Raw genomic sequence first — 10,826 nt, forward strand, 5'->3', positions numbered from 1 at the left:
CCTGCTCCAGCACAACCTCAGCTACTCTAGAAATCCTCTTCCACAGCTTCCTCCGAAGACGCTGGCGCTGTACAGGGCGATTCACGAGTCTTCCTCAATCTCAGGTTGGTTATCACATCCCAGCGCTGGGTAACAGCAGAACTTGGAACAAAACCTGGCCATCTGAGTTGCCATCACCCCTCTAGCAGGTGGGCAACCTGCAGAGGCACCTGCACGGAAAGGACTGTCACAGCCACGCATGGAGGTTGTCCCCCCTCCCCGAGCTGGTGTGACAGGGGAGCAAAACCTGCCCCAGATCCCCCACTGCATCCCCTGGGCTCAGTCGCTCGTCCCCGGGCTCTCTGCAGATCAACGCAGCGCCTTCGCTCCCCGGGGCACGGAGGATGCTCGGCGATGTCTCGGGAGGCCCTGCCAGCCCTGCCTAATTGCAGTCCCTGCCATCAGCCTCGTTGTCTGCAAACTGTCAAACTCCCAGGGACCCTCCTGCAGGCCACTGCCTCTCCCAGCCTTCCAGCAGTGATGTTGGGAAGACGCGCGTGTTCAGCCCGGAGTGTCTCCGTCTGTCGGGACGCGTGACTTTTGTCCCGCAGTGTTCGTTTTCCTGACCTGCCTTGCATTTGCAGTTCCAAAGTTACTCCTAAGAGCTAACTTAATTTTTTTCTTCAGCTGTTTTAGCCCATCAATACTTGTTCTGTCTTTGTTGACTGATGAGAATAATTAGTCTCTGGTCCTTTTATAGCACATCTGCTCTTTTTAAGATGGTATCGCTTATAGCACTCTTTTAATCTATAGAGAGGGAAAACAGTTGCATTTAATTAATTGGTCCCTAAATAAACTAATTACTGACAGTAATTTCAGCACACTTTGCACGCAGTTCAAACGCCTGTGCAGAGATCTGAAAGGCAAACCACCCAGTCTAATGACAAGAAATGAAAGCAAGGGAACAAAATATAGTTTATCTTTAGAGAGTCTACTTAAGACTATTATTGTTTAATTATTATAGAACATATTGGTTAGTACTGAACTGTCTATGTCATGGTTCCTGTTCAGTTTTGCTTCAAGGTTGCTTGGACTATGTGCAAAAGATATTGAAAATCTCTGCCAGGAAAAAAACAATTTTAGCTTTTTATTACTTTTATGAGTCAAATGTCATTGTCTAGCAATTCATCATTGCATCTTTGTTCAGAAATACAAATGATGGAGGTTCTTTGCTTGGGCCATTCATTTTGGTTTCTACGCCTGGACTGTGCACTGCAATAAACAGCCTCCTTGCTTCCCAGTGAATATGTCAAAACAATTCTCCACTGATCTGAGCCCAGGACAGAAGCAAGGGAAAACAATGTTATAGCAAGGACTTAGCAACTTCGGCTGCCTTGAGCAAGTTTAGATCTTGTTTTCTGGACTAACATGAGGTCGACTGACTTTAAGAGTAATTCTGTGAAGATCAGTTACCTATGAAGTAGACAAAGGTTTTTATAATATATTTCTATACTGCAGCGGTGTGCAAGACCTCTGTTATGAGCACGGTCTCGTCGTCCTAGGGGCTGTACAAACACAGAGCGCAAACAGCCATGATAGACTTCGCGACATAAATTTTGACAGAAGGAAAGTGCTAATTAGCATCTGCAGTTTGGGAGACATTCCATAGCCTGGGGAGCTGGCAGCTGGCCAGCCACAACTTTTATCAACCCCTCTTGCCGTTTGGGAAGTGTCCTGTGCCTGCCAAGTCTGTGGGATAAACAGACCAGCAGCAGCCAGGAGCCAAATCATTTGTAGGTTTTAAGTACAGTGTTTAGGTTATAATCACCTGCTTTCCCCCACCACAACCGGTGTGTTATTCTCAGTGTAAATCCTTCGACAAGTTCATGTGTTCACACTCCTGAATCCAAAAATTCTTGGTTTCCTCACACCTGACTCAGGAATATCATGTGATCTTCCCATCATTCAGCATCCAAGGCCACTCTCTAGGCTTTTTTCCCCAGCTCCAGCTTGCTCCATCCCCAGCGAGCGACTCGTAATGCTGCCATCAGGGAAGGGCACATTCACATCTGGTTATCAGGACCCTGCAGACATCTTCCATCTGACACTCCCCTTCACCTAGGGGCTACGAGACCACAAACCACAACCAAAGCTGGGTACTGCTGGGAGCAATGGGCTGCTGAAACACTGCCTGGCTTTCTGTATGTATTCCCAGTGCTCTGCCAGCCTGGGGATACTGGTGCTCTTTCTAGATTCAAGCCTCTTTCAGCAACTGCAGTTTGGTGGACACGACACGCATCAAGCCCATGGCCTCTCAGAGATGCAAAAAAATAAAATAAATACACCTGAAATAGGGTAGTAGAGGGCACTTAATATCAGTAAAGGATCACGCTGCTTCTGCCAGTGCTTTGCTCCAACGGGAAACACAACATGAGGGCTCTAATAAACCACCCACACACATTTTGCAGGCACACACCACGCAACTTCTGCCTATCGCAGACCCTGGGAGTGGGTTTGGATGCAGCAGACAGGTACAGTGACAGCACGACCTTGTCATCGCCTGCCAAAAACTGTCTTTTTTCATTCCTAAGGGCCTTTTTTCTTTTGCTGCTCTCTGGCATTTGTTTTTGCTCTAAGCTCCCCAGCAGTAAACAGGACCAAGTGTGCAGCTTTGCAGGAGAAGGCTTACCTCCTCGCAGCAACAGCTGCTCGCTGGTCCTGATGGAAGTGCCGGGCACTTTGCTCTGCCTCTTCCCCATGATCATGGAGGTGCCTTCTCTCCGACAGTCTCCAAGCTGATCCCGAATACTCATGCTGGCAGCCTGAAAGGTTTCCACTGCGTCATCCTCCTCTCACTGGGACGTGAGCACATGCTCACAGCACCTCAGTCACCTTCGCTGGGTTTAAATGCAAACTTTTTGTTTAGGTGAGAACAGCAGCCTGATCCCCAGGTTGGTGGTCTTCCACAGTCACCTTTCTTTCCCCTGCTTTAATCACCCACAATGTAGGAACCACTTTGCTTATAGACACAGCCCTAAGAACTGCCCATAACCGGGACCTTGCGTGCTGTCCCTCCCGCTGCCGTGGCTCACCGCACCGACCAGGAAGGTGTGGAGCCAAAGATGTCCTGGGGCCACTCCTGCCACGTGTTACTCTGAAAGGTTCCTCTCCTTGGAGGCAACAACCTCAGAGTGCCGAGGGATGCATCTGCTTAAAAGAGTTAACAAAGCAACAACAGAGAGAAACTGCTTCTTAAATAAGTGGTTTTAACCTGAACAGATGAATTACCCAGTGCCACAAGTCAGCGTGCTCCACGCTTGCAGTGTGAAACATCCCCAGCCCGTGACCAGCACCGAATGCCAAGGCTCGTGGGGTAACATCAGCCTCAGCCAGAGCAACGTGGCTCAGAGGTGCTCTGAGGGAACGTCTGCTTGAAGGCTGCTCCGTGGTAGCTTTGCCTGGCACATCGTGTCGCATCACACCCCTCAGCTTGTGCCTCTGCACCCAACGTGATGTGTCAGGCTGGCTGGAACATGATCCAATGCAGTCGCTGCTTTGGATGGAAATGCCAACAAAAGGAAGGGCTTAGAGAGGCAGGGGATGATTTGAAGGATGCTCACCACGGATTCCCTCATGCCCCTTTACACAGGGCAGTCCTCACCCCAGAGGCATGAATATCAGGGGGCTGCTGGCCTGAAGGGGCATGGGAGGAGCAGGGGGGATAATCCTTCCATGGGCGTCTGGGTTGTGGTGGGACTAATGCAGAGCCTTCTGTCACAGCCTTGGAAAGTCAGAGACCATGTCTCTGGGAAACACCTTCCCCTTCAAGCTTATTGACCTCTTTAAGGTTGTCAAGAGGTTTGTAGGGCAAGCACTCCCTCTACAGAAGCCATGTTGAGTTCTCTGAAGGAAATCATATTTATCCCTTATTTCTACCCTTTATTACACCTTCTGCTGACTTGTCTGTTACAAACCTCAAGTATGTAGGGCCTGCAGCCTTCGTCATACAATGCACCAAACATTTTGCTAAGCTGATAAAGCTGCATCTTCAAACTCCTCAGGCTCTTTTGGCCCCATGTCCTCTCCTGGATCGGCTCGTCTGGATTCTGATCCTGGCTTGCTGTGTAATCTTCAGGAAGCAGCTTAGTGCCAGAAAGCAATGGCTAGAGAAAAAGCAACAAGAAAGACTAGCATCAAAGAGCAGAACCCCACACAGAAGGGCTCAACACCAACCCACCCCCTTGCAAACTCATATGGCAAGCAGCCCTTCCCCTGGACCCATGCCCACAGCAGATTCCAGCTCCTTTTGCTGTTGTTTCCTGCCAAACCGAAGAAGAACTCTTCCCCATCACTCCGGAGACACGAGAGGTCACGTCATGAAAATTAAGATGAGTCCTGCAAAATCAGGGATGGCAGGTAATGCAGGAGGGCAGTGCAAGGTGTCCTACATCTGAAGAGCAAAAACTGGATTTGGTGTGTTTTTAAACGATAAAGCAGATCTTTCCTTACTGAGTTTGGTATTGTCCACCACATGTCAGATAATGAAGCACGCAAAGATGTCTGCTTGGACGCAGAGGGAGAGCGATAGGAGAGAAAACAAGTGGGTGGATGGTCGTCCCATGGGCATCTAAAAGGCCAGAAGAGAGCTGAAACAGCCATGGGCTGGGAACGTCACCCTCAGGTGAGCGTGGAGAAGAAGAGGAAGGCACTGATGGAGACTGGGAGCTTGGGGGTAGCACCTGCTGGGAAGAGAGGAGACGTTGCCGTGATAAGACTGGGGCGAGCTTGTCATGTCTCTCTTGCAGAACAAGGCTAGAGCGGAGTTTATCCTGCTTGGATCATCTTTTGCAGGGACACGTGAATCTGTGTTACAATGCGTGGAGATGGTTATTGCAAAGCCACTTTATTTATGGTGTTTTTATTGGCAGGGGAGTGGGAGTGCAATACAATTTTAGCCACTCTGATGTCTCCATCTCCCTTACATCCCACCTCCATTTCGAGAGCAGTTTTTTTTCTTTAAATTACATGATTCCTCAAACTGTACAAGGGACTTTCTGTACCTGAGATGGTACAAGATTAGCTGGCTCGTCTTGCTGAGCAGAGTCAGGTGTGGATTTCCGTGTGTATGGCAGAAATTGGGTAGGGCTAAGATCTGCAGGAAGCTCAGTGAGGATGAACTTGAGCATGAAGAAGGGTGCACTTCCCACCATGATCTGCAGGGCGCCCAGCTCTCGGGCACGAGTAGGGTCTGTAAGCAGCCTAGCCAGCAGCACTTCTGCGATCTTTTTAGAAAGATCCTGTTGAAGATCAGAGGGAGTCTCCAGAGCTACCCAGTCTGAGACCACCACTCAGTCATGCTCCACTTCTCAAAGCTAACACAAATCTCTCCCACCTCCCACTGGCACTATCCACTGGATCACACAACCCTTTATAAACAAACCCAGAGAACGCTTTTGTCTCTTCCTGTCCTTTTCAGATATTTTGGGTATTTGTGGCAATCTCTCCTGTTTATATAACAAAGCCACAGCCCAGTGTTTGTGGCACCATATCCATGGTAACCTTAATATAGCATGCACAGGCGACTAGATTTCATTAGGTGGCTCAGCTGCGGCAGCACTGGGGAGGGAATTTCTCTGGGCTTCTGAGCTGCACAAGCATCCTGGTGGGAAGGGGCCTGGCTGCCCACCCGATCTCGAGTGCCCAGCGAGGCAGCACCTCCCAAAGGGTAAATGATGTCCTCCTTCCGCTAACTTTGGTCCTTCTGCTCTCCCATCACCAGCTCACCATGGCTCGGTGCTAGGCACAGCCCATCCACCTGCCTTTCGCTCTGCAGAAGAGCTGAGGGTGCCTGGCTGGACCAGGAGGAGAGGCAGAAGACGGGGGAGCTGCTCAGCCTCCTCTGTGCATGGCAGTCCTTGCCTCCACTGCTGGAGCAGGAGCAGTGGGACTGAGCTGTAAAGAGCAGCTGAGGTCCAATTCTGTCTTGGGTTTGGGGAGACTCCTCCGGCGGCAGTGGGGAGGTCCGACTGCACAGCTGGGGCTGGGTCCCCTTCAGATGCAGTCCTCGTGGGGGGTGAGGCAGGGGCATTACTTGGTGTAAGAGAGAGAAAATTTGGTCCTGAGGAAGGCAAAAAAGAGACACAGGTTAGGAGAAAGCAAGAAGTTGGAACAATCAGAGGCTCAGCAAGGGGAATGTTAGAGCTTTTGTTGTAGGGAACAACAAATGCTGTAGGGAACAAACTCAGGCGCAAGGAGGGAATGGCTCTTCCCACCCACCACTGCTGGGTCACGGTCTCCTCCGAGTGTCCCGTCTCAGTTGGCACCCAGCACATCTGCGGGTTAAATAGCAACTGCTGCAGCCACGTGTGGAGATTCCCGTGCAAAACAATGCAGCTCAGAGACAACCACCCCAAATCATTCGCACTGTGGCCCAACAAAGCCACAGTGACATAAAGAGATTAAACACTCGCCTGTGCCTCCGCTGGGTGAATGCAAACTCAGATTTTCAGCCCCAGCACCCTCTTGGTGAATGGCAAAGCCAGTGAGCAGCCTGCAGATCCCTTCTGATTTGTTATGGGAACAGGCCTGAGCAAAGTGATCCTTTTAAAAGGAGAAAAATTCTCCCGACCCCACAACATATATCAAATAGTTCCTGTGAGCCACAGGGCTGGTCCAGACTCTGTGGCTCTGGTATGAAGGATGAGAGGTGGATGTGGGCAGAGAAATTTCACACAGCATCAATCAGGGCAGGGGTCCCTGGGACCCTGCACGATTTCCCATCCATGTGAGCATCTCCTCTACGTGCCAGCCCTCTTTTCCCCCTTGTCATACCGCGTCAGGTCCAGCCTGAGTCAGACACTGCCTAACCTCATCAGCGCCGAGGCAAATTCGATCCTGGTGCTGGCTGGATGGGGGCTGTGAATGGCAGAGCCCCCGGGGCACAGAGAGCTGCACCGGCCGCTTGGGAGCAGACAGCGAGCTTCCCTTCCCTCCCTGCCCTTGCCTAAATTTAATTTCCATTTATGTTAGCGAGGCAATGGATTATAGCTCGGAGGGGTGCTGCCTGCTTCAATCCCTAATTTGGTGCATCAATTGTGTTTAAACCTACTTACCTGTAAGTCAGTCTTTGTTCCAGGCAGGCAGCCCTCGCCTCCTGCCGATGGAGGCAGTTGCTTCCCGAGCTCCTCAGGCACTGCTGCTTTCAGGGCTCTGGAAACCACAGCTTAGCTCCCTTTAGGCCTGACTTTCCATCCAGGGTGTTAGTGGCAATGAAAGCCACAGTAATTTTAGCATGTCCCTAGGAGGGTTTGGACTTGCGGCTCTGCAGAGGACGGGGTCAGCAAGACCCAGTGGGGGATTAATGCTGCTGCCGGGGTTCCTATGGCATCCAGCATGGCCGAGCTGGGGCCTGGGGGACTCAGCTGAGCACTGACCATTAAAAATAGCCCTTCCCCAGGACTCACAGCATGCTCCAGGTATTTCCTGTGCATTGCTGCACCCTTAGCTCTTTTCTGCCCAGGGAGGTTTGGCACTCTGCCTGAAGTGGGGCAGGGGGTGCGCAGGGACACCCGAGTCTCATCTCCAGCACAGGATGCTCCTGTGCCGATACCAGCCCAATCATGTCGGCATTAGCTCCAGCAAGAGCTCACAGGTGGGCAGAAAGCTGCTGCTGCTGCTCTGCCTCCAAGGAAAGGGGCTGAACCCACAGCTCCCATCCTACAGCCCTCCCGGTGCTCCTCTCGGCAGACGGCCCGCGGGAAGCCACTCTGCGTCAGCCCCGAGCGGTCAGAGTTTTGGAGTCAGGAAACTGGCATTTCTATATCACATTGAAGTCTTAAAATAAACACCCGGAGCAATGAGTGGAAAGCTGGATCCTCACTCCTCGCCTGGGTTTATGAGCAATGCCTGTGGAGAAACTGAAGGGGGGAGAGAGAGAGATACTTCTTTTTTTTTTCTCTTTAAATAAATTCTCACTGCTTATCTGCAAAGTTCAGCTGTTTTCAAGCTGACCTGCCCATGTTATGCTGTTCCACTGCAAATTCCTTCTGTACAGGAAAGCTCAGGAGCTCCACTTGCACATGCCAGCAACCTGGGGTTTCATCTCTAATAGATGGAGGCAGAACTTTTTAGCTAAGGACCCCCTCCGGCCCCCTGGTGAGGATCATTTGCCTTCCTGCCATGCTGGCAGCTCAGCTTCTTTCCCTTTACAATGAGGAAACAAAGCCAAGGGAGGAGGAGAAGTGGGTGAATCTATGCTTGGAGGAGGTCAGAAACAGAGCAAGGCAAAAATCTGTTCTCAGGGGCTTTTGTAATGCAGCCAGACATCTACCCGAGTAGCCAGGGCTGGAGGGCGTGGGACGTCCATCTGATGCTTTCAGACAAGGATCTCAGAGCACAGTGTGTCCAGGAATGAGCCCAGGAGCCTCAGGCAAAGGGGGGGATGCTTCAGGAAGATGAACCGAGCCGCAGATGGTCTGAGGTACAGACACAGCTCCTTGGGCAGAGAGCCCAGGGCTCCACGGGGGTTCAGTTCACACCTCTGGTCAGTGTGGCCCCAAGAGCTGTCATGGTGGGAGCCTTCCCAGGTGGCTCTAATGACCCACTGCATGTGACACTATCTGGACATGTGCTTTTAAAGCTGATACCAGCAGTGGGAAGGCTGGTGTGGGGCCGAGCTGTGCACTGGAGTCACTGTACCCATGGGGCGTGGGATGGGGCCGAGGGATGCGCTCGTCTGGGAGAGCTCAGCTCTCCAGCTTTCTCTCCACTTCGGCTTTTTGCCTGATAAAGCTGAACAAGAGATTAAAACCTCTAACCAGCAGGTCACCAGACAAGGAGAGACGCTCTGGATCAATTGCCACATTCCTGAGTAATGGTTGTGTCTTAGGACAGTAAAACCTCATCAAATTTAACGTAGAGATGCACACATTGATGATTCATTAAAACACCCAGGCACTGAGCTGAATCTATTTCCTCTCATTACACAGGGCTGGGAAACGTGGATCTACCCCCGTGACATTGCTGCAAGGACCACAAGTGAAACCCAAGACCCAGAGGGGACCAAAGGGGATTCCGCACAGAAGGCATCTGAGAGCATCGTTAGTCACGTGAGCCAGCATTAATAAAACAAGACCACAAACTCCAAGACTAAAGCAAGGCAGTGTGTGTGTACCAAAGAGCTTGAGGCAGTTCATTATAATTCCAATTAACGTAGAAAAGTTAATAACTGAAAGAGAATACATCAGACTTTAAACAAATGAGAAGGGGGAGGGGGAGAGACAAAAGGTATCTTTGAACTGGAGCTGAAGCCCTAGCTGCTACAAAAGCAAAGAAACAACAATTATTTAACGTCTCCAAAGGAGAGGAGAGGAGAAGAGAGGAGAGGAGAGGAGAGGAGAGGAGAGGAGAGGAGAGGAGAGGAGAGGAGAGGAGAGGAGAGGAGAGGAGAGGAGAGGAGAGGAGAGGAGAGGAGAGGAGAGGAGAGGAGAGGAGAGGAGAGGAGAGGAGAGGAGAGGAGAGGAGAGGAGAGGAGAGGAGAGGAGAGGAGAGGAGAGGAGAGGAGAGGAGAGGAGAGGAGAGGAGAGGAGAGGAGAGGAGAGGAGAGGAGAGGAGAGGAGAGGAGAGTTTTTGGCTGTTTGGGTGAAATCCATGTTTTCTCTGGCATTTAGCTTTGCAGGGAAAATATTTCAAACACTGTCACTATTACTTAATGCCTGGGAGCTCAGACAAGGCCCTGCTTGTTATCAGGGCTCCTTTGTGGTAATCGCATTGTTAGAAAGCCGAAGAGCAAATCTCAAAGCCTGCAGCATCTCCCATTTGCCTTCCTATTCCTGAAATACTCAATGTCATGGGATGATTATCTAAATAATCAGTGCAGGGCAGATATTCTCTCGCTGTCCCATCCCAGAGCCGGCCACCCAGTGCTAAACTCTGTACCGCATGGACAAAAAACTCCCATGTGGAAAAGGCAAGCAGACAGGGACATTCACCCACACTTGGGTCGCTGTGTCCTCAGCAACCATAGGACCAGAGACCTGGAGCAGCACTGCTGGACTCCTGCTCCTCCCAGGTGCTCTCAGGGGTGAAATCCAGGCAATGGCAGCACTGCAAAGCCCCCGGGGCCACCGGGGTGAGGGAGGCATTCCCTGACGCTGCTGGATGGGGGACAAGAGCAGCCTGGAGCTGCTGGGGCAGGAGGCTGAGAGAGCTGAGTTCTGTCCCCGTGACAGTTATTAACGAAAAATGTAATTTTCCACCTGGAAAAGTAAACTGAGTCCCTGAGGTGCTCTCCACAGGCAATACATCCCCGAGGGGTATTTTGGAGGAGGACAGGAGGAGTTTGCACTCCCCAGCAGTAAGTTCACCTCCTTGCTGCAGTCCCCATCAGCTGCCTCCTCCAGCCATCGTGGCTGAGTCCGTTCACACTCCCCACGTCCTCCAAGGCACTCCGAGGAACGATAGGGCATGCTGCTAATAACATGCCGTCCACTCTAATTTTCTTCCCTGATTTCTCTGAGCGTTAACAAGCTGGGGTGACATTGCTCCTGTTTGTACCCTTTCTGTCCCCGCCTGCTGAGATCCTGTCTCCAATGCTGCGGTGTGCAGGAAAGACCTTGTGAGATACCAGGACCCCAGCTCAGCACTGCCAGGCGGGCTCTACCCTGCTAAAATAAACTCTTGCAGCATTTTCCTGGAGGTGTGATCACGATTACATGTAAAACTGTTATTAACAGGTTAAAAAATGGATGGAGACTGAGATGGGAGGAGAACAGCCATCTCCCACACCGTCTCCGGCTGAGCTATTGGACTGCCTTGCTGGAGCAGAAGGCACCGTTGCCACCTCCCAA

This window comes from Strix uralensis, chromosome 21 (assembly GCF_047716275.1).
Source record: "Strix uralensis isolate ZFMK-TIS-50842 chromosome 21, bStrUra1, whole genome shotgun sequence".
In the NCBI taxonomy this organism is placed as follows: domain Eukaryota; kingdom Metazoa; phylum Chordata; class Aves; order Strigiformes; family Strigidae; genus Strix; species Strix uralensis.